General features: G+C 47.4%; 1 long non-coding RNA gene across 1 annotated transcript; it reads left to right on the top strand.

Moving 5' to 3' along the window:
• The first annotated feature begins 9,841 nt into the window (after positions 1–9,841).
• On the top strand, positions 9,842–15,438 carry LOC103783199 (uncharacterized). Its single transcript, XR_004666520.3, has 2 exons — positions 9,842–11,406; positions 11,770–15,438. It is a non-coding gene; the product is annotated as an uncharacterized LOC103783199 (long non-coding RNA).
• The last annotated feature ends 9,449 nt before the right edge of the window (positions 15,439–24,887 follow it).

Genomic DNA, 24,887 nt, shown 5'->3' with positions numbered 1-24,887 from the left:
TTATCATGACCCACATGATGCCATCTGGTCCAGCCTCTGCCAAATCTCCATTCCTGTCTTGTGCCACTGTAGCCCTCAACTGCTATGCTTTAAGCATCAAATTAACAGACACATTTATTGATTTTGAGCAAATATATTTCAGCTTTGCTGGAATCAGCAGAAGGAGGGTGGCATACTGCCTACATCCAAAAGAAATGATTATCCTAATACCTTCCATCTCTGTCCTTTTATTTAAATCTAACATTTATATTCCTTTATTTTTGCCTCATAGATAAAATTTGAAACTGGCAGATAACATCATTCTTTTCTGACAATTGGAAAACTGAAACATGCAGAGAGGTCATAATGCATAAAATGGCCATGTCTACCTCAACTTAAGTGTGAATTAAGCATTAATGGAATTTCAGGCTACAATTCATCCTACAGAGTTATATTAAGTCAGCAGCAAATATATGTCCTATTTTGTAAAAACTCTTAAGAACCTATAATGTTACATCTCTTGAATTCATTTTTAAACCATGTTTTAAATGTCTGTGTCATCCTCTAATATCCCTGAAAATTGTGATATTATTCCCCATTCAGGATTATCTCTACTGAGAAAAATTTTATTTGCATTGTCATTATGGCAAAGAAGGTCTTGAAATACATAAACCACCTGGGTCAATAAGAAACTATCACTAGTTTTTCCTAATATCAAATATCTAATTAAGAATCTTTAACAATTCAAAACAAAAATAAAAATTCAGAAAATCGAGTGGAATATTTTTACCAATATGAGTCAAGATTTGTTTTTGTATGGATGCTAAAATTACTTTGTAAAAGAGAATTTTCACTGTACTTTCTCACTTGCTAGCAACCACAGATATTCCTAAAAATTGGGAGAACGAAATTACCCAGACATGCAGAAAATACTGATTACTTATGCCCACTTCAGTTCAACCAAAATAGTTCTAAACTGATTTCCTATTGCTTTGGAGAAAAAGTATATACCCAAAGAAATTCATACCCAAAATATTTTATAAAATAGAAGTACTCTGGTTTGAATGGGGGTAAAAATCCAGAGCTCCACCTGCTGAGACATCTCCTCACGATAGTTTTCCTAAGAAAAATCTAAGACTTATAAGATTCACTATAATCCACAAAAGTTGCTGGAATTTTACTTTGGATCCTGTTAAAAATGATGGATTTTATAACACAAGTTTAAGAAGCATCAGATGTTCAATTTGTTTTTGACTTACAGTATTAGTTCTATTTCTATTCCTATTTCAACGTGACTGTCTTTCTCTCTATCTCCTTATACTATTTACTCTGCTTTTATTCTGTTTCCAGGCACTGCAATTGCAGTGACAATGAGTTTTGAATTCCTAAAACACAAAGGAGAAAGAATGCGTATTTCAAGGGATATATTCAGTATTTTTATGTATTCAATATTGTTTTTAGGAGGATGACTTTGTTTTTAATCAAATGAGCCATAAGACACTGCCCACTGCAATGTACGACTAGGCACTACACTTGGTAATGACAATAAAAGTCAATGGTTTGAGGCCAAATTCCCTGGTACTGAAATAAGAACAACAATAACAGAAAAAGGCATGTGAACACAGCTTCCTACAACTTTCTACAGATTTGGGGATTTCACTATTTTATATCAATAAATCTGAAATAGAAGAGGGTATATCACAACAGAACAAAATAATGCTATAAGTTTCAAAGGAACATAGCAATAAATAAATAAAATTCAAGCACAAGAGAAAACTTGTCGGATGCGGTGCTCATGCCTGTAATCCCAGCACTTGAGGAGGCCAAGGTGGGCAGATCACAAGGTCAGGAGTTCGAGACCAGGCTGGACAACATGGTGAAACCCTGTCTCTACCAAAAGTACAAAAAAAAATTAGCCAGTCATGGTGGTGCGTGCCTAATCCCAGCTACTCAGGAGGCTGAGGCAGGAGAATCACTTGAACCGGGGAGGAGGAGGTTGCAGTGAGCCAAGATCGTGCCACTGCACTCTAGCCTGGACGACAGAGTGAGACTCCATCTCAAAAAAAAAAAAAAAAAGCAAGAGAAAACCTTAATTGCATGCCTTGTGGACAAGATCATTTAGAGCACCCTCTCCACTAAGCACTGTTGCATTCTTTTCAGTGAATATATAACAGTCTTAATCACTTTGACCCCCACCTGGATGCAGACCTGCCTTAGTGAGCAGCCTGGGTCAGTCTGGGTAAGCAGACATTTTGTGTAGCATAGGTCTAAAGAGCACTGCTCAGCCCAATTACACCCAATACCCTCTTTATTAAGAGAAATTTTCTTATGTCTCCTTTGCTATCCTAAAGTAAAATTCATTGATAGTATAACCCACTGATGCACATGTTTTATAAGGCTCTAACAGATATAAGGAAGAAGTAAAAAGCAATTTATATTTTAAGAATATACACTTGAAAATGTAAATGCTCAGGCGTGACGTCTTAGCCCTTTTGTACTGCTATATCGGAAAACTGAGACTGGGTAATTTTTAAATAACAGAAATTTATTTTGCTCATATTTCTGGAGACTGGGAATTCCAAGAGCATGGCACTGGCATCTGGTAAGAGCCTTCTTACCGCACCATTTCCTGGCAAAAGGCAGAAGGGCAAGAGAGGGCAAGAGCAGGAGCGATGGGTGGGGGGGACAAACTTGATTTTATAACAAACTTATTCTCATGATAACAACATAAATCCATTTATGAGGGCAGAGCCCTCATTATCTAACACCTTCCATTAGACCTGCACCACAACGCTATTGCATTGGGAATTAAGTTTCCAACACATGAAATTTAGGGAACATATTCAAACCGCAGCACAGGCCAAGCACAGTGGCTCATGCCTATAAGCCCAGCACTTTATGAGGCCAAGGTGGGAGAATCACTTGAAGCTAGGAGTTCAAAACCAGCTGGGCAACATAGGGAGACTTTGTCTCTACAGAAAAAAAATTAAAAATTAGCTGGGCACAGTGGTGCATACCTGTAGTCTCAGCTATGTGGGAGGCTGCGGTGGGAGGATGGCTTGAGCCCATGACTTTGAGGCTGCAGTAAGCTATGATCATGCTATTGCAGTCCAACCTGGGTGACAGAGTGAGACCCTAGCCCTACAATCTATTTTTTTTTTTTTTTAGATGGAGTCCCACTCTGTCTCCCAGGCTAGAGTGCAGTGGCGTGATCTCGGCTCACTGCAACCTCTGCCTCCCGGGTTGAAGCGATTCTCCTACCTCCTGAGTAGCTGGGATTACAGGTACATGCTACCACGCCAGGCTAATTTTTGTATTTTTAGTAGAGACGGGGTTTCACCATGATGGCCAGGCTAGTCTTGAACTCCTGACCTCAGGTGATCCACCTGCCTCGGCCTCCCAAAGTGTTGAGATTACAGGTGTGAGCCACCCTGCCTGACCTAAGTTTTTTTTCAAAGCACAAAACTATATTAAAATACCTAATGAAGCAAAGAGGAGATATTATATTCTTTTGATTGAATTATTAATAATATAGACACACTCCTGCCAGGATTGCCAGAATTTAGAATCTACTTTCAAAGTTTGTAGGGGTTATATCACTTAGAAATATATTCAACTTCCAGTAACACACTGGAAAAAGACCTAGATAAATCGAGGCCTATATCTCCCTCATGAAAAAAATCGAGAGATACACACCAAGGGCTGAAATGATGTCTCCATGGTCATCAGGAATGAAGCTCTTTCTGTGTTTCTGCTGTGCCATCTTTAGCACATAGCTTTTATCCTGACATCTCTTACTTTCAAGATGGTCACTGCAGCTCCAATCATCAAGCCCATGATCCAGATATCAGGATGAAGAAAGGGGCAAGGACCAAATCATACATTCCAGCTGTTTCATACTCCTTTAAAGTGCTTTTCTGGAATTCTCACAAGACACCTGCTTACCTCTCATGGACCACAACATCTTTCTGCAAGAGAGACTAGGAGATAACAGTTGCATATCTGGGCACAGGGCTACATCCAGCAATACAGGAGTTTTGTTAATATGGAAGAACAGGAATATGGATATTGACTTGGCAGTTCATTTGTTCATTACTTAGAAATTACAGATTCCCCTAAGGATGGGATAAATAAGCTATCCACAGGTATTGAAAATAATGATTAATCATTGCCTATTTGAGCTCTCTGTTTCAAGGACAGACAGACCAGATGATCTTCTGAGAGTCTCCCAACTCTGCTCTATAGTTTTGCTTGACTCTGTACTTCATTTTCTAGTGTAAGGCACAAAGAAAATCTTCAGTTCCTAGGCCTGTACCTTTGCTCATTTTGTGGGCTAGTTCTCACAACCAAAATGTTCTGTGGCCTCCCTCCCACTTCCCCAAATCCTACCAATCTTGGCTCAAGCCTTCTCTGATTACTCTAGTCCAGTTGATCTTCTCCTCTCTGAATTCTCACCACACAGAGTCTATCAAACCTCTTAGCAGTTCAATGTTCTCTGCTCTTTTGTGGGTGCGAGTATTATATTCCCCAAGTATAAGAAGAAAGAGGCTTTTCCCCCCAAAATTCTAGCAGGGATGCTTAAGAAATCCAGCTGGTGAAGGAGACACTCCCACAGGACTGCCCTGGGGAAATGGGCTTCTACACCTGATGGTATGTGAACAGCAAGGGAGCAAAGAAGAAGAAAGCCAACGGAAGAGCAGGATGGCTGAAAGGGACTCTCAGAGACGTGAGAAGAGCTTGTTTAGCAACACAGGGAAACTTGCAAGAAAGAACAGACATCTAAATATGAACTTTGGGAAGTTTATTGTGTAGAGTGTCATATAAGAAAGGGCAGTGCAGGTTTTAAAACACTTTCAAGAAGACAAAGTGGGCCAGGTGCAGTGGCTCACACCTGTAATCCCAGCACTTTAGGAGGCCGAGGCGAGAGGATCACCTGAGCCCAGTTAAAGACCAGCCTGGGCCAGGTGGTGAGTTCTCACAACCAAAATGTTGTGGAAAAAAAAAATTAGCCAGGCATGATAGAGTGTGCCTGTAGTCCCAGCTACTTGGAAGGCTGAGGCAGGATTCACTGGGCCCAGGAGTTCGAGGTGGCAATGAGCTGTGATCGCACCACTGCACTCCTGCCTGGGACAAAATGAAACCTCATCTCTAAAAATAAACATAGAAAAAAAAAGAAGACAGAGTGAGGATTCGCATTGTTCTTCAAGGTTTTCTGAGTTGCCGTGTGTTTTGTTCAAATGTGACCAGTGCACATAGCCACTGAGAACAAGCTTCAGACACAGGCAGAACCTCAGTTCTAAGACAATGGTTGTCCACTCACAACAAGCCAATCAACTTCAACAGAGAACAACAAAATTCAGAGGCAAAATGATGGGGTGCTTATGGTAATAGAAGGGAAAATTAAACAACAATAATAGTAAATAGAAAAACATCACACTTATTCTCCTCAAATAAATTTGATACTTCGATTTTTGTACTTAAGAAAAAATGGATATCTGGAAAATTATTTAACGAACTAACGCTTTATATACCAACAACATGAACACCAGCTTTGTTTGTGTGTGTTGCTCTTGTGTTTATACTGACCTCCCTGTCCCCACTCTCCTCACTCTTAAACCAGTTCTTTTCCTAAGCAATAAATCCTATTACCTTATTTACCTGCTTAAAAACTTCTATTGGTTCCCTGTTGGGTAAATGAGAAAATCCAAACCCAACTTGGCAATAGGCCCTTCCCAGGCCCCAGCTGACTTTCTCTTGGAGCTATTACCCTCATGTCTGCCAGGCTGGGCACTTCATTCATTCTGTTTTTCTCTATGTTCTTCCTCTACAATCATTCTCACCTGCCCAGCTCCATCTCATCCTCCTAGGTAAAGCCTTTGGTGACAAACTCCCTGTCCCTGGCAGCTCCCCAACCTCTCTCCCAGCTTTCCTCGGATCTCTGAAATGCCATCTAAATGTCTGTCACTTCCCTCAGATAAAGAAAAGGTCCTATTTCTTACTTTCTCTGAACCCCTGTATATCCAGCAAGGAGCCCAGCACATAGTGGGCAGTGAATAGCTAAGAAACAAAGTTTTTCATTCTGCAAATCACTTTCTACCTTGTTTCCAAGAGCTTCAGGGCAGTTTTCCATAGCCTAACTCCAAGAGGCCCCTTGTCTTCACATGGAAAGCCCAAGAAGTAGATAATGAGAGTTCTCTGGGCCCACACCAATCATTCCTGTAGAACAAATTGATGGTGTTCTCAGGGAGTGTGTGGGACACACCCCTGGGAAGCACTTGTCAAAAACTTTCCCCATAGGTATGTCAAGCAAAATGTTGGGGGAGGGTGCAAAAATGTTTCCCTTCCTATTCAACAGATCAGCACATCTTAGAAAGAGAAAATGACAGAGGGAGAGTAGAAGAGCAGAGCATGAAAGAGAGGGTGGCTATCCAAGGACAGTCTCTGCTGTCTGTCAGCTCACACCTCCTGCCACTCCCTGCTACTTAGGAAATAGTTCCAGCCAATTTCTTGCCCTTTTCCCATTATTTTTTCTATCTGGGCCTTTCCACCGCTAACCAAAAAGGAAAAGAAAAATTTGATTTCCACCAAAAATCAAAATATGTGATTTTACTAGGATTATTTATCTAGATAAATATCTCTCTTGTCAGTATTAATGTGTATATTACATTAAGTGGTATTTATTTTGTACTGGCAAACAAAAAGAATAACTCAGAGTTTCTACTCTCTCTATAACCAGCAACATCCCACAAGTTAAGTCCATTTTTCTCAGATAGAGAAATATTCTCAGAATAAACTGGCTTATCATTCCAATGTTTTACATTTAAATTGTCTGAAGCTTCTTTTCCTTTTTTCAGCTATTTAATGTTCAGCATCTGCAGATTCTAGTTCCAGAGTTAGATCAGCCTGGAGAGCTTCTAATTTCTTGAACTCTCCGTTCTGACCTGATTCCTACCCCCAGGGAAATATAATGCAGTTTCTGGAATCTTTCTAAACCACACAAGGACTGTTGCGGAAGGACATTTCAGTCATCAGAGTTTATGACTCAGAGCTTTTGAGCATCTAAGTTCCAGTATCTGTTTTTAAACTGTCTCTTGATCAGAGTTTAGGTCTTCTAGTTTCTCCCTATTTTACATTATAGAAACTAAATCAAAGGATTAATAAGACAAACAATGCTTGCAAATATAAAGTGCTATTGCAATGTTAGATTATGATAACAGGGTATTTTAAGGATGACAAGAATAAATATAAGGGGAGAGAAGGATTCATGAATTTGGGGCAGTCATTTAGGAATTAACCTAATATTTATTTCTACTATATGCCAAGCAATTTCACATACATTCTCCCATTCAATCTTTGACTCTGTGGCATAGACATTATCTCCATTTTAAAAGAGAAAACTGAAGTTCTGAGGGGTTAAATCCCTTGCCCAAGAGTCCCACTGCTAGTGGGTGCCATAGGATTTGAACTTAGGTCCTTTGACTCCTGGTTCAAAATTCTTTTCACTGCATAACTTTTGCTGAAAAGACTAGCACAGTCCCTGGTTAGAAATTTGTTATCCATTATCTATGACCCACTTCTAGGACTTACTAAAATAAATAGTTTTATTCTACTACAACCTCAAAAGGATCTCAAAAAATGAAATTGAGAGGCTCCCCCACTTCTTAGAATGGTTTCACTTAAGCAAGAACCAAGAAAGGTAGAATTTGTAGAGATGTGTAACGGCTCCCAGGATCCTTTACAAACAGGCATAAACCCCTACCTAATGCAGACTACTCAATTCTCCCTCCTTTTGGACTGAATGGGGCCCTTTTACCGAGGAAGCGCTAATATGGCATCAGGCTATTAATGGGAAAAGCATTTACTTTAGATTAAGAAGAGTGTAAAGCAGTGTGGAGGGGGGGGGCTCTATGACTGGCTATTAGGGATGTTAATTAAATATTTATAATGTCTAAATTAGCATAGCGAAATCTCAATTCATCAATTTGTTCTGGTCTGTTTGTAAGGGGGAAAAAATAACTCCAAATGCCCCTGAAGAAAGACACTATGTGGGTCAATAAGAAGATGACTGAACAATTTATTATGATTGTGGTAAACTTTTTATTTGATTTTATTTAAAGGTACTTGTTGCAGCACCTTACCTTAAAGACCATTTACCACAGTCAATATACTGGAGGGCCATGCATTATTCATTGTTATCCAATGAAAAATTTTCTAAGGTGCTTCATTGCTGAATGCCTGATTGATTAATTGATTGCTTGATAGTTACTTCCAAAAAGTAAGGACTAGATTTAATGTTTAGAACCAGGCGCTGGAAGCTAGAAGCTCTGAGTTCTTCCTCTATTGCTAACTAGCCTGCTGAAGGACTTAGATTTCCAAGCCTTAAAATGATATCTTGCTAATATAGCTGTTTTTAGGCTTCCTGGTTAATAATTAAGAGGACTAGTTGGATCTTCCACTGAAAACTGCTAAGTGTGCGGCTGCTTCTCCTCAGATTGGCGTGGAAAAGCCAAGCATATTAATACCTAAATACCCACAGCCTGTGGGCATTATGTACATGCTTAATGAATGTACTTTATGAATTCCATTAGTTACAATTACTTTTACCTCATTTTATTATAGGAACGTCTCAAAAGGGAAAAGCCAACTGTCTAACTTATTTTCAACTGTAAATGAGACTGGCTGCAATGGAGACTTCATCACCAGCACATAAATGGAGTTGTCTATAGCTAGCAGAGTCTCATCACCACTCACACACATTTGGGTAAACACAGTTATGGGAGAAAAGTCTGGAATATTTTACAGACTCTCTCCACACTGGCCCAGCAGTTTCACAGTCATATTTAATAAATGCACTCCTTTCCCCAAAACTAAAAATATTAAAACTTTCTGAGGACTTTTCGTTTGTTTTGGCTATAATTAACATTTTTCTAATTTGCGGGTATTTTGTCTGCTATTCCTATGAAGAAGTGAGCACAAAAAACATTTTGAACCTTCTTCATGTGGGTGCATCTAAGTTCCCTCTCTTACTTTCCCCCTTTGGACAATCTGGCCTTCTCTAGAGGGAGGGCTGGCGTGAAAGGGTTAAAGGTTCTCTGGTCAAAATAGCCCAACAGAAGGAGCTGGGCCCAGAGCTGAAATCTAAGTGCTAATGACCGTTGCCCTTCACCCTGCTGCTGTCCACTGGCCGGACCTGCGGCCGGGTGGGGCCCCGGACTGGGAGAGGGCACAATGTTCTGCATTTAACATTTGAACTTCTCCTATCCGAGGCAGCAGGCCGTTTTGTCCTGGGGTCGCTGATCCTGGCTCCCCCATCAGCTGCCCTGAAACCTTAATTGAATGACAGATGGTCATTTTCGGGGGCGCCAGAAGCTGCGGGCGGCCAGCGGCGCGGGGGCTGCGGCCCCAGGCCCCGGCAGTCCTGCCCGGACTCTGCCAGCAAGGGGCGGGCGGCAGAGGTAGCAGGCGGCTTGCGGAGCTGGCCCAGCCTGCGGGCGCGACGGGGTCTGCGGGCGTCGGGCGAACGCGTGGCAACGAGCACCTGGAGGAAACCCCGGCGTAAGAGGCCGCGCGGGCGTTAGATCACCAGGTCCTAGCGTCCCTGCCAATTCCCAGACCGAGGGCCAGACGCAGACTAGGCCCGAGCTAGGCCACCCGGGAGCCTGGCCCGGCCTCCGGCCCTGGAAGGCGGCAGAAAGGAGACAAAACCTCTGTCTTTCTAGGCCGAAGGCCTGAGTTCCAGCATCCTGGGTCCCCACGCGTCGGGGTCTGGGGCCAAGACCGCCCACAGTCGGCGCCCAAGCCCAAGACGCCCATCCCGGACCTGGCCTTCCCGCCAGGGCCCGCGCGCAGGTCGGGAAAAGGCTAAATCCCGCGTGCTGCCTACCCTACGCGCCCAGCGGCGACTTCTCGCCAGCGCCATGCCGGGCCGGAACCCACGTGGGCCTCCACATCCCGGCGGGCCGCCAGGTGGGCCCTGGCTACTGGCCATCCCGCCACCACCCCGCTGCCCGGAGCTTTCTGAGCTCTGGGGTAAAAGATAGGCGCCCCAAAAGGCCCCCGGAGGCACCGCAGCCCAACCGTTCTGCCTCAGCCGCCTGCCGGCGCCCTAGTGTCCTATTTCTTTAAAATAAAAGCTGCGAGCCCTACAATTACTGGGATTACAGTGAGCGGGTATTGATCCGCAGCCGGCATTGTAGGATCAAGCGGGCGGGCGGAGGCAGACATCGCCGCCCCAACCCCCCGCCGCCGCCGCCGCCTCGTCCGGCAAAGCGAGAAAAAAATCTAAATGTTTGATTTCAAACGCACCATCAACACCTGCTGCAAAAGAACGACCCCCCCCCCACCCCCAACCCCGCCCTTCCGCACCTCCTCCCCTCTCAGCCCGTGGGCCTCCCAGGCCCTAGCCAGCTATGCCACCACCTTCAGCCTTTTATTTTCTTTTTTTATTTTTTTTAATTACTGAGGGAAAATATAAACATAAGCAAAAAAAAAAAAAAAAAGCCTCCCCTGCAGGCGCGAGCGGGGGTGGCGAGGAGGCCGACGAAGGCGGTAATGCAACCCTAATGCATAGATAGCTGACATCAACTTCCGTCAGGCAGCTCCTGGAGATCGAACCTTTCGATTGTAACTGGGACAATTTGCATAGTGATTCCCTTTCAGAGCTTTCCCGGGTCCATAACAAGCCCAGGCAGCTATTCAAATGCAAGTTGCATCCCCAAATGCGAGGCTGGCCTGACCAAAAAGAGCCACTCGGCGCCCGGAAGAGGCGAGACTCGCGCTCGGGTTCTCAATCCTTCTCTTTTCTCCTTTCTTTTTCCCTTTCTCCTCTCCGGTTCCTGATTTAGCTGGGAGCTGTTTATTTATGGCTGCAAATGTGTGTGTTCAAGAGAGAGAGGGAATTGATCTTTGCCTGGACTTAAAGATGGAGCCGAAGAAGCTGGAGGGAATTTGGGCTTGTGCGTCTGGCCCAGACCCTGTGCGCCGAGCCCGAGGTCTATCCTCCCCGCACCTCTCACCTCGCGACCTTGCAGGAATCCGCGGGCCCGGATGCTGCCCAGCTGACCCTCCTGCCCCGGGCCCGGCTGCAGAGAAAGTCTTCGAGCAGGAGGCCAGCCTGTTCCTGTCTTTAAAATGAGCACAATAAAAGGTATCACCTGCGACGTGTGCTGATTACTTTTTTTTTTTTTTACCTGTGCACGGGGCGTGTTGTGGGGGTGCGGGGTGGCTCACAGGTTCGGGGGGAAGGAGGAATTAGGGGGCTTGAAATTCAGTTCCCTATTTCCCTATTTATTTCTCATTTGAAATTATGCAGATTGACTCTCCTTTCCTTCCCTCCTAGGGGGCAAATCCTCGAACGCGAACCTGATCTCATGTCACAGAAGCAACTTGCCATGAAATCCGCTAATGCGCTGCGACTCGCCCACCAGGGTAAGCCAGTCTCACAAGCGTTTGGGCGGGGGTGGTGAGGGGGAAGAAGTAGGGGGCGGTAGGTCAGGGCAAGGGCTCCGGGGGCCTGGCCACGCTGGCCCACCGCTGAGCTTGTGGCCATGCAAACAGGGTGGAAGCCAGGGGCGGAGGGCAGCGGCCGCGTCACGGCCCGGGAGCCGAGCGGGGGCGCCCCCCTCCCAGCCTGCCAGTCCCGCCACGGCAGCTAACAGTTCCTCCCCGTGAGTTTAAAGTAACAAATGAGAGGGGGGCCCCCGAGCAGGGTGTAAATAACACGGGCGTGCCCCGAGCTAGTGGCAACTACGCGAGCACGCGTCTGCGGTTTGTGCGCGTTTCTCCCGCCAGGCAGCGTGCGGCGGCCGAACTGCACCTGCGTTTGTGAGCCTTGTAGAAATGGAGCCCACCGGATTCCCTCACCCGGAGAAATGCCCAAACTGAAACTTGACTACACTTCCCTGGGCTGGTTCACGGTTTCATAATCTCCCAGGTTTGCTGGCTGTGTCACCAAATCCAAGCCAACCCTGCTATAAACATGATCACAGGCCACTGACCTTGCAGCACTGACCGATAACTCGGTGGCAAAATCAGCTCCTCTGGTCAGAGGTTATTAAAGCAGCGGCTGAATTCGTGTTTGTTTTTTTGAAGTGGTCAGAAAAACGTAGTCTTCTTAAACCTACAAAAACAGTCAAACACATTTTCAAATGTGCTCTACTTGTATTGGTTCGAGTGCTGGAAGCTGTCTGGCGGTGAGCTTTTTCGTTGCGTGTGGTTTATGCAGAGCACCCGGGATGTTTTTCTCGTCTTTTACGTCTTGGTATCTTTTTAAAATGTAGAATGTGTCTCTGATTGTTTCACAGTATGTTCCTTAACAACCAGATATGTAAGAAAACGTTTGGGATTGAGTGGTGAGAAAAGCAGACTGGAAAGTACAAATAAACCCAATCCAAATGGAAAACAAATTAAACAGATGAAATGATTATGAAAGAAGATGGGGGAATTAACTTGTCTGGAAAAAATCGAGTTTAGGGTCTGAACTTTACAGATTCAATGGCAACACAGAACAAATCCAAAGGAATTAAATCTATTCTTTTGCCCTCCTAGGCATCTGGGTCAGATGCACATTTTGAGGCATTTCAACAGACAGATCAGCTCTGGGACACTTGCACACTTTTTTGGTAAACTGCAACCTATTACGTGACCTTTAATCCTGGTGGAAAACAATTTAAAATGTATTCCTGGCTTTAGGAAACAAAAGAAAAATTTTAAACCCTGGCAGTTAAATTATTACTGGTCTCTACAGGGTTAATTTAATGTAAATAATCTACTCTCCTAAGGGAAAAGGTGGAGGCCTGGCATTCTGGAAGGGCCAGTCAGGTGGTGACAAAACTGTGTGCCTTGGGGTTTTGAGGGGTGTGTTGGGTGGCTCTGAACCTGGCTTTGGGTTTGTTACATCTCTCGCTCTCTTAAAACAGTAACTCAAGATGTAAGTAAAAGTGTTTTCATTTTTTATTGATCCTGCTAACATCTTTCATTATCCAGCATGTAGCCACAGCAAATTATTGCTCATTTGATACTGAGAATTCTATTGACCATCGCTTTCGTTGGAGAGAGAATTCTAACTACTCGGCTGCTCTGTCATCAGTCAGAGCTAAGGCTGAGGACTTTCCACCACTAAAACCAAAATAAATTGAGCCTTCTGCCTCCAGAAATTGATAGAGATGTGTTCATTACATTGGGCCACATGAGCATGCATAGAAATCTGCTTTTTACTCTCCCAGCCTTGCCCCCACTCAGGCAATAGGTCGGCCCCTTTGGAACAGAACTGTCTATTTGAAGGGCTGGGCATTCGTTTGCTTTTCCTGTATCCCTTCTGGCAACTTCTTTCCAGCTGTGGCCAGGTTGGGGCAATGAAATGATGCAATGGGAGACTCCTCCTCAGTCCTGTGGTCAAAGCCACCTTGACTTGCTTAAGCTTAGAGAAATCATTAAAATCTCAAAAACAAAAACAAACAAACAAAAAACCTCCTAAAATGTCCAGATAGGTCACTTTATGGTCTGGATATAATTTCCTAAATTAAACTACTCCACCCCCATCAAGACCCCACATAATCAAAGAGCGGCTAAGTCGGGAAGCGAAGGTTAAGCTCTGGGGTATGCGCCTGTTCTCTCTGGAAATGGGCGTCCAGCGGGAATGATAGGCCTGGGCGACTCGTGCACTCACACCAGCCCAAGCGGAAAGGAAGTCTGGACCTAGAGAAGGCCTGACCTTTGACCCTTGGCCCGGCAGCTCCGGGGTGCTAGAGTCTGCAGAGGGAGGCGGGTTGGGAGACGAGGCTAGACAGGGGCCCGCAGGGCAATAGGAAAGGCTGGGTTTGTTCCCCACGAAGCTAGTGGAGGAATCTACCTTGACGCAGAAAGGAGCTGGAGCTGCCCCACAGCAGGGGCCACCCGACGCCCGACCCTCTGGCTGCCTTCACCATCCCAGAGGCGGGTAGGTCAGGCCTGTCTGTCGGGATCCACGCTCCCTTGCCACCTCCCTTCCAGCATCTGGGGAAAAGACGCCCTGACTCAAGGGTGTTCTGGCCCCGCACGACGGGGGGCGAAGAGAGACAAAAGTCGAGCCTAACAGCAGGCGGCTGCTGAGCTGGCGGGTCTTGGGCCACTGCTAGTCCAGCGTTGGCGTCCAGCGGGGCCTGTCACCTTTACAAGTAACAAGGGACCATATCCGCTTCTCCTTAAGCCCTGGACCCCAAGCGGAGGCCAGGACGACCTTGCAGGAGCCATGCCCCCTGGGGATTCTATGGAGGAGATTGTTTGGTTGGGTTTCATTTGCATCAATACCAGGAGATGAACCCTCTGGGTTTGGCTTCAGAACAAACGGAGGACCAATTAACGCCTGTACAAATTAGTCCCTGGCGTGTGCAACCCGCCAAACAACGCCAGTTCCAAATCGGAAGGCACGTTTAGGGACTCTCAGGGACCCGGCTTGGTAGTTATTTTTCCAATGGTGCTGTTAAGTGTGAGTGAAGCTATTTGCACTCTCGCGGGCCTCGCTCCAAGACCCCTGGCGCGATGGGGAGCCACTTTGTCCCGGAGGAAGGCAGCGGATGAATAGGAGCCCTGGCTGCGCACATGGACCCTAACCCAAGAGCAGCAGCAGCAGCAGCAGCAGCAGCGGAAAGACGCGGGTAGTCTGATTCGGCTTGGGGAACGGAAGGGGAGTGTAAGATGAGATACACACCGGATTTTTTTAGTTTTTCCTTTTTTGTTTTTAACGTAGATAAATAACCCCATCGTCCTTGTAATCAGCCCGTTCCCAATGAAGTCGTTTTTCTAGAATGCGCTCTCCGCCTGCCACACTTGAGGAATCCAGCCCACAGAGGTTTCGGAAACCCAGTTTGATTCCAGCCTAGACTGAAACCCTGCGAGCCTCCCAGGAAAGAGAGCCCGGCCCGGGCCAAGCAGTCGGTCACACACACACACACACACACACACACACACACACACGGACTGCGTAGCTCTTCGCAGGATCGAAGGCTGGATGCGGATCTGGGAGGTGGTGGCTAAGCGAACCAGGAAGACTGTGACGGAAACCAATACAGCAGTGTCATCTTGAAAGTTATTTGGAAGAACAGGACCTGGAGTCTGGGTTTGAATCAAAAAATTGTGAGCAAGGGACAGATCACCCTGTATTTCTCTGGAACGAGGCAGAACTGAGACCTGCCCAGCTGAACCAGCGTGGCCACATATTGGGGATTAGGAAATTGTTCTCAGACACTGTAGCACACACATCCTCTGACAGCGAGCTCACTCCTGCGCAGTGGGCTTCTGGCTCTGCCACTGCACTCCACAAACGCCCTACAGGCCTCCTCCAGGTTTTGCCAGGCAAATGAAACGAGCACAACTCGATAGTAAATTATTTTGTTCAGCCTTCTCTCTTTTTATGAAAATAAGAGGCAACACTTTGTCATTTTTAATCACATAAGCAGACAATAAATCTAATTTTGATATTGATTTTTTTTCCAGAATCCAGTGATTTTTTGTAGTGGCTGTTGTGTTTCCTTTCTGAAGAAGGGCTGTTTTCTTTTAGACTGTGTGGCAACGGGGCTGCGTCTATGCAGGCTGGTGCTTATCTGAAACACGTTGTGGACTTTGAAGCCAGATAGCTGACAAGGGATTTTTCCTGGGTGGCAGGAAGTTTGGGTTTTGTCTGAGACAGTGATTCGAATGGGCCGCCCTGGTGCCCTAGACTAGATTTAAGGCTCTGACGGTGCTTTTAGGGGTTACAGCATTTGAGATTGACAGGTTCAAGTTTTTCTCCAAATCAAATAAATAAAAATAAAAACAACCCCCAAATCTTGCTGATGTCAGGGGCCCAGATGGCACCGTGGGAATATTACTTAGCAAGAGGAATGCAACCTCCATGGATGTCAGAAATGTACCACGCTCAGGAAAGGGGCACGACCCTGCACAGGGTATGGACTGAAGCCTAACTGAGAAACATCAGGAAAGGCCAGTTACAGCGAAAGGGCCCCAGAAGCTTAGGTACCGCCTCTGCATCCTGAGGCTCACCTGGCACTCTCCTTTCTTTCTCCTTTTTTTCAGAAACAGGATTAGTTTGTCATGCCAAATGGACTGGCACCCTTCATATAAAAGTCTGGAGGTGCAGAGACTTGCACCAGGCTCCCCTGTAGAGAAGGAGGGAGGGGATGAGAGAAGCAAGCTAGGGAGAAGGAAAGAATAAGACAGGGGTGGAGAAAAAGAAAGAAAAAAGGAGGGAGGGGGGATGAGAGAAGAAAGCTAGGGAGAAGGAAAGAATAAGACAGGGGTGGAGAAAAAGAAAGAAAAAAGGAGGGAGGGGGGAAGGGAGAAGAAAATAAGAAAGGAGTGATAGAGAAGGAAGAAAAGAATGGAGGGAGGGAACCAATGAGAGAGAAAGGAAGGGAGAGAGTAAAAGGGAGAGAGAGAAAGGAAGACGGGAGGGAGAGAAGGAAGAAAAACAGATCTTAAAAGACCTAATAAAAAACACAAAATTACCCGGTCTTTTCTAGGAAATTGTAATTGCCCTGGTGGACCACCTGGGCCTTTGCCTGCAGTACCAGACGGCCTCTCCTCCCTTCTGAGGCACTGAGCAAATGACAGCCCCGGTGTAAATTAAAAGCCCCTCAACTTTCCGCACCAATCAGAAAGACTGGACTCAGGGCACCCCCGACCACACCGCCAGGCCGGGACACCACCGGCTACCCTAGCATTGCTGCATCGCCCCATCCCACTGCGGCCAGGGGTCGCCCCTCTCCCTCACTCAGCTTCGCCAAGGGCCCAGGACCCTAGCTAGGGGGAGGGGACCTGGCGGCTCTACCCCCAGCAGTGGGGGATGGGAACTCGGGCCTGAGATTGACCCTCGGGCTCTGAACTTTCCCGCGGTCCTCCAGGGTCAGGATTTAACCTTTCGCTCCCCCACCCCCTCTGTTTCTCCTCCTCCCTCTCAGTGGCCCTTGACTAGGGGAAAACCGAGAGTGGGTCGATATTTGGAGCCGGTGGGTAAGTGGGGGCGGCGCCTGTGCCGAATTACAGGAGAATTGGGCCCAGACCTGAGCGCTCACTCTCCTCTAGCCCGGGAACAGCTAGCCTAGAATGTCCCGCGCTTGCTGGGAGCCTTATGCCAAGGCCCAGTTAAACCCCGGGCCTGGTAAAGAACCCACGGAGGCACGGGGGACGGGGGAGGAGGGTGAGCGCCTTTTCCAGTTTTCCTACCGTGTTTAGAACGGTTTCTCTTCATATAAAGCCTTCCCTCTCCTGCTCAGGCACCAGCCACCCGTTTGCATTTTGGGGATCCCGAAAGCCTTGGCCAGATGGGCAGGAGGCCACAGTGCAGAGCCCGACCTGGGCCCCCGACAAGACCGCAGAATTTGAGCGGGTGCCAAGAGAACCAGTGAAGAAATTGAACCCAAATCCCAGACCGCTGGGCACCACTAACCCGGCTTTCTGTCCCCGCCTGGACAGCAGGGACCAACTCTGTCCCTGCCCCATTCCACCAACTTCCCAAAGCTTCTGCGAGCAGCGCCCTAGAGAGCTCTTCCGGCGGGGACGGAGGAAGAGGGGCGGCAAGCCGGAGGCTGCCTAGGCAAGCGGGGCGCCCCCCGCCCCCCAGCTCTCCGTGGCTTGGGGTTTTCGCGGTCTCCCCAGCTGGAGCCGGGGCTGCCAGGAGCCGAGAGCGTTAGGTTCAAATGCATCAAGGCTCTGAAGTCATTTATCCGGTTTCATAAATAATTTTCTTATTACACTTAAGCCCGATTCCTGCCCCCTTCCCGTTTTTATTGCGGGGTTTCAGCGGCTAAGAAGTTTCTAAGTCGGGTGGGCCGTTGTTTTCCTTTTTCCATCATTAACATCATTAATATAAGCTATCAATAACCCTGTCGTTGGGAGCCGAGTTTCACGGTATTGATTCACGCAGCTATTCATCTCTGCCATGCAAGACACGGAATAATTTTCGCATTACAGTAGCTTGGATTTGCTTTTAATTCATATTTAAAGCTGCAACCGGCTCAGTGGAGCGCTCTGCGAAAGACTAGAGGCGCCTAATTAATAATAAGTTAGAAACGAAGGAAGGCACCAGCGAATAAATAATTAATACAGACATCTATGTCTCTTTGAATATTGCTCCTTTAAAAATTTAGACTTACCAGGACCATACGTAAGTCTGCAATTTATATTGCGGGGATGATTTAAGAAAGCTATTTTTTTCCTTGAAATACAATACTAAATTATTCACGGTGTTTTGCAAACCTAACTTCCTTCATTAGCCAGTCCTTCCGGTTTGTTCCTTCCAGGTGGAAAACACCAATTTTTAAAAATAATCAAAATAAGAATCATAAACTCAACAACTGCCAGCTGAGATTAGCTGCAGGTGGCAGCTACGTGAGAGCAGAGCGTGGGGTCTCTTGCCCTAGGGAGGTGCTGGTGGCTGTCACACAAGGGAGATTGTTAGGGAAGGGAAACAACAAAAGCATAAGTCATTGGCCAGTGACTTTGGGCATTTGCTGGTGCTGGAAGGGATGAAGTTTGAGGTAAACTCGAGGTCTTCAAATGGCCCAATTGAAAGGAGGATGGCATTTGAAGGGTCCCAGATTCCACTCACGGCTGAAAAAAAAAATGAAAGAAAGAGAGAGAGAGAGAGAGAAAGGAAGGAAGGAAGGAAGGAAAAAGAAAAAAGAAAAGAAAGAAAAGGAAAGAAAGGAAGAAAGAAAGAGAAAGAAAGACAAAGAGAAAGAAAAAAAATCAGGAGTTTTAGATAAGGGCTGTTGACAGCCAGCCAGGATTGGATTCTAGACTAGCCAGGGACTGCCAGTAGACTAAAGGTGAATAACAAAATTCAAGGAGGTAGGAGTGACTGAAAATCGGAGGAGGTTTTTGTGTGAGAGAGACCAGGATTTGTTTGCAATGTTGTTAGCAATATTGATTTTTTTTGTTACTCAGATTAATGTATGTTAAACAGGAAAATACAGGCATTAGTCAAGTACATTATAATCATCTATTGTTGAGAGTGAAGTTTCTCAGGTGGTTGATGGAGACCAGGGACTGCGAGGCAGTTCTGGGGGCGTATAAACATTCCAGGCTCAATTTGAGGCAGCCAGAGCCCCAAATGTGGAAAGGAAGACGCAGCTTTACCTCCAGCTCATCTCCCTCTCCCCCTTTTAGAATTACAGCCTCTTCTTTAACCAACCCACTACCCGGGTGCATCAGCCTCCAACCTCATCCTCCCTGCTGAGCTAAATGATTAGCGGAATTAAGGAGTGGAGGTGTTCTTGGCCACTCGGGTGGCCCAAACTTCCTCACCCCACCGGTCCATCTGCCCCGCAGCCCCACCTCGAGGTCTCTTGGCCCTGGTAAGCATCCTTCCAACCCTGTGGAGCCTCGATTCCGGGCTGGTGGGGCTCCTGAAACCCAGCGTTGGTGGCATGAGGGCCAGGCATGGCGCACAACCAGACTGTCTACACATACACAGGCGTCCACACCTGTTAGGCCTGAAAAAGACACCGGGTGAGGAGGGAGGTGCAGGAGCAGCAATTCAGAAGCGCCTGGAGAACCTCCTAGCTGCACCCCTGGACCTTGGGAGATAACCTGGCCCAGAGAAGCATGCATCAGAGAGTGCAGTCACCACACAACAGTCAGCTGGGAAGCCCCCCACGAATTCCCCCCACAACATCCTCCCTCCCGCCGTTAGACCCAATTCCCCGCCCTGCAAACGGGTTTTAGGGACCAAGGCTATACTCAGCTTTTCCTCTCAACCCCCGTCCTGCGCCCTGGGTCACTGCATTTACCGGGAGAGACTCAGGCAGACCCCGCCCGCAGGTAAAAGTCTTTTCCAAGCTCCACAGAAGCCAAAGAGCTCGCATAGGACCCCTCGGGTCTTGGGCTGGTTCAGGAAGGGGTAAGAGAGTGAGGGTCCAGGGAAAAGACAACTGGGCGCTTGGCGAGTCCCTAATTCTACACCCAGATGGCTCTCAGGCCAAAAGGCAGGTGCGCTTGCCCAGAATCCTGGGTGTCCCACAATCAGAAGCCGTTTCTCGTGCCAGCCACGGGGGTAAAGAACGCGGGGATGAGGAGACCGAGACTCGGGAGGCCGGCAGGGCTGGAAGGGCAAGAAAACAAGGTAAAGCGTGGAAAAGTGTGAAGGGGAAGGAGGGTTGAAGAGGGAGGCAAAGAGGAGATTAGGCCTGGAGAAAGCAAAAGCCCCGACCTGGCCTAGCAGGCCCCGGAGGGAGTCGAAGGCAACGCGTGGGGAGCCCGGAACACCGGCGTTTCATTTTTAAATCTTCTAGGTGTCTGCGGGTCAAATAAAGACAAGGGCAGTAACGATTATTCTGTTAAATCTACGGTACTTGACTGCGCAAACACTAATTGATTAGACACCAAAATGATTTGTTTAAAGAGTTTTCCTTCCCAAGTGCAGCTGCTGCTCTTGGGCCGGGGTCGGCATTACCCGGCATTAGCTAAGTGGGCCGCGAGCTCGGCCGCCCAGTCCTCAGTCGCCCTCGGGTGGGGTGGCTGGTCCAAGCCCCGTGGATCAGAGGCTCCCGGCTGGACAGCCACCCTCCGCTTCCGCCCTTCCCTGTCCCTCCAGGGCGAAAGAATGGTGCGCCTGAAGATCGTCCTGGGCCGACTTTGCCCTCCGTCCACCCCTTCTGGGTTTTCCTCATTTCGGGTCGCTTGGAACTACATCCGTCGGTGCAAGCGTTCTCTCGTCCTTCCCCTTGTCCTCTCCAGCCCCTAAACTTGGCATCTCTACCCCAGCGCGGGGCTAATGGAATGCAGGGCCCCAGCGGGGGAGGCACCAGAAGAGGAGCATTAACCGCCACCCCAAATCCGGACAATTCAACGCCCTCGCGGCTTGAGCTGGCGTCTTTTGTAGACTATTTCAATGATATGAAGTTATGTCCAAGAAAGAAATCCCACTGAACTGTTGGCTAGACGAGGCCAACTCCTCCGGAATTAGGCTGGCCGCGGCCAGCGAGTGGTCCTGCTGCAGAAGAACACCCCAGGAGCCTGGAACCCCTCCCACAGCCCTACGGCATCAGTATACCCTTTCTCCCTTCAGCGCTCTTGGCTTGAAGCCGTGAAAAAGCCCTCGCGGAAGTAGGCGACCGCCAAAACGGATTCCAACCCAGGAGAAGCCGCCTGTAGTTTACCCGAGGACCCAGGAGAGCAAGCGTGTTCTTTTTTCCCCAGCGCAGGAAGTAACCAGAGATACGAGCGGAGTGGTCTGGTGTCCTCGGATGGCCGCCCAGGCAGCCCTCGGCAACTCCCAGAACGTGGAGTTAGTTGGGGATGGCACCAGCTGACAGCCCTTTGACAGAGCATCTTCTCTTTGGGATATGGAAGGCCAAGAGGTAGATAAAACAGAGGAAACTGCAAAAAAAAAAAAAAAAAAAAAAAAAAAAAAGCCCAATTTAAAAATATTTTCTTGGGCAAAAACTGTAATTTGAGAAAGAAAAATGTTACCGAACATATGAATAAAATGATACGCTAAACAGAGTATCAAAGATTGAAGCAAGGGGCTACCATAATTAGTTACCACTTCCTTGGTCCCCAGAGAGTGGAGAGAAGTCATTGAGTGATTTTTTTTAATGGTTTTCAATAGTGAGTCACCAGGCCACCCCATTCTGAATTTCTTGGTGTTCTACTCTAAGCCTGCAGCAATTTTCTGAATAAAATTTCTCTAGAAGTGGAACAGGAGAGCTTGCCAGGAAGCACCCAGGACCAAGTCCTTCACTCTCCAGCTATCTAGTGCTCTACTATAGCCAGATACCAAAGAAATGGTTCCTCCCCACAAGTTTAATGTTAGACTAGCTACAGGCATCAGAAAGGCCAGTGAGTATGCCCTGGGGCTCTAGCCAAGGAGCCAGCCTCCCCCTGGATCCCTGGGTGGAGGAATTTGCCCTGACACCCAGGATCTCGCTCTTTGTGAGTCCAAAAAATGGGAAGTAGACATTTCATGGTTCGGAGGAGCTAGAAACATTTCTTTGGAATGGTCCTGAGAACTGGGACTGGGCCATATGTTACGCCTCTACTACTCACAAAAATAATTAAAGCATTAATTCTGAAACCAATGGAAGGTTTTCAGAGAAGCTCATGTGGCCAGTATTTGGAGGAATGGTTTTATTCTCTTTGCGCTTTTTCTTTGCTGAACCTGGTAGGGTGCGTGGTAAGCTCTAGCCTACCTAGCAAAAGAAGGATTGCCCCTGTCCATCTCATATCCCAGGTTCTTCTCCTGACATTTACAAAATAAACATCCTAAGTTCCTTGTTTTCACTCTGAAAATATTGTCAGCAACAAGCATCCAGTCAGTCTTATTTCCTTTTTTCTTACATATATACATTATGTAATTTTCTGCTAGTGATTGACACTATTTTTTTCTTTAAATTTCCTGCAGCTACTCAAAATCTAAGCAGCTAAAAATAAGTCCTCCTCCTCAATCGCACACATTGACCTACACCTACCAAGTTTCCAGGGACTCCTCTGTGGACTCTAATTCCTTCAATCCCCATAGTGTACCTAATGGGTGCCAGGCTCTGTTCTGGGCACTGGAAGGGGGAAAGAAGGAGAGGGACAAAACAACAGAAAGTAGTCCCAGCCTTCCAGCAGTTAACAATCTCTCTAGTGCCCCTCCTCCCTCCACACATGCAAATTCACCTTAACTAGGCCTAAGAAGAGCATTCTTCCTACCCGTCACTTCCTTAGTAAGAAGAAAAATTTTGAGAGGTCAAATAAGAACACAGTAATATGTTGTTTCTGACTGAGAAACCACTGCAACTCAGTCAATTAGGGGAGAACAATGGTTAGATAAATGGTGTGAATAGCCAAGAAAGATTAGGGAGATTTGCAAACCAAAGCAAATCCTGCACATACAATTTTTTTTAATGTTTTAGAAAAAAATCAAAAATTACTGAGCAAGCCCAACACATATGGTGCTTCTCCAGGTCTTTTCGTTGGCTCCTTCTTTAGGGACCAACACAGAGCCAGCCCCCCTTTTCATAAATGCCCTTGGGGGAGAGGGGAAGTTGAGCTCACCTGATGCCAGCCTTCTTCAGGTGGACTCCAGAGGCTCAGCTGAGTGCCTCTCATGAAGGAGTGTTTCCAAGATCAAGTTCCTAATTAGCTACACAAAGAGAAAACCATGAACAATTTGTGCACTTGGTGGTATTTACTTCTTTCTTTCTTTTAACAAACTGCCTTTTGGGAAGATAGTTGTCATAAGGGCAAATCAATCACTTCAGCGGGATTAAAATATTGGGGCGTGGGCGGGGGGACAACTGTTTAGCTGAAAGACTGCCTGCTACTTTAACCCATTGTTTGGTCTCATGCTGTAGGAAATGAGAACGGAAACAATTAAAAACCAAAGATGCAGCTTTCCACCAACGTACTGTAATATACTAGGCAGGAAATACATGTTTTGTGCTTGTGTGTATGCGTGTGTGAATAGGTAGATATAGATACAAGTTTAAAGAGTTAATCGTGTTTTCTGAGTTCCTTTACATCAGTGTATTTTCCCCAAAATATCTTTTCTTCTCTGGGGGTTCCTAAATTCCTAACTGTTCATTATGCAAGTAGACATGAAATCCATTGAGATGAATTATTTGCAGGGCCTCCATATGCATTGTTTGGACAGGATGGGAGTGCCTCTGGTGATAAAACCAGCTAGATTAACCAGTCCCAGGACATGGCCGCCTTCAAGGAAGTCACGTTGACTGTATCCACTGAACTTGACCTACCTGGATTAGGATGTTTCCCTGGTGGTAGCAGGGACCTGGGCAAAGAGATAGGCCTACTCATGCCTGGGCCGGTGGGGACTTTTCCCAAAGGGTTGGCCAGCCCAAACTTTTGCCTTGGAAACCCAACTACCACCACTACCACAGCCTTGGCCTCTCTAAGGGCTTGGGAGCATTTGCAGTGGAAACACAACGGGTGGGCTGCAGTTCGGTGCCCCAGCAAGCAAACCTACAGTCTGAGTCTGGCCCAGCACAGGCTACACACACTTTATTCCATATCTGAGTCCAGATACCCCGGCTCTGAGAGGCTATTCTCATTGTAACCACCGCTTGCCTGGGGCTGAGGCTCGGCGCTGACCCGGCCATAACTGCCACGGGCTGGACAATGGGCACATCTGTCCTTTCTCTGAGGGATGAAAGCACCTAAGCGGACACGACTCTGCCTTTTGTTGCGGATTTTTTTTTCTTTCTTTTGTAAATGAAAGAAAGCCACGGCATGTGGCGGCCGGGTGTACGTCTCAAACTGGGGGCCTCCGCACACGTCCCCACCAGGCCCAAAGACCAGGTTCGATTCCGGATTGGAGCGTGACTGTGGGAAGGGCGAAATTACTCCCGAAGCTGAATTGATTTTCAAATCTGGAGGCGTCTCTCGGGGACGCCGGGAAAAGGGCGTCCCTACGGGCCAAGCGGAGACCCGCGCGCCGGCGTCCACCCTGCCTGCGTCAGTACTTCTGGAAAGCAACCGCCTCCGGGTGCTTTAGCAGGAGGGCCTTGGGAGTAACCGCAGGGACGGCCCGAGCCTCCACGGCCCCACCAGCACCCGGAGGTTAACATGGGTCCCCTCCAGGGCACTCCCTCCGCTCTCCCTCGCCCCCCTCCACAGGCCGAGTCATTGGCGAAGCGGACGCACAGCCTTAATTATGAGCTGAGCGGGAGAAGGAGCCAGGCGGCGGGGGACAGTGAGGTATGGCCCGAACTGGGATTCTTGGCACTGATTACTCTTCTCCCCAGGGCATGGATGAGAAAGGGTGGGCAAGTATGTATCTGGGAGGACGAAGGGTGCCGGGTCAACGGCCGCCAAACGGACCCAGCCCTTTAAGCAATCTGCACCCCACCCCACCCCAACCCCCATGCCCCAGTAGGCCGTGAATTCAAGGGTGGGAAAGCGCACTCCCAGCAGCCCCCCGGGAAATA

Source organism: Pan paniscus, chromosome 16 (genome assembly GCF_029289425.2).
Source record: "Pan paniscus chromosome 16, NHGRI_mPanPan1-v2.0_pri, whole genome shotgun sequence".
Taxonomy (NCBI): domain Eukaryota; kingdom Metazoa; phylum Chordata; class Mammalia; order Primates; family Hominidae; genus Pan; species Pan paniscus.
Note: the sequence above shows the minus strand (reverse complement) of the source record. Positions and strands in the feature narration are given on the sequence as shown.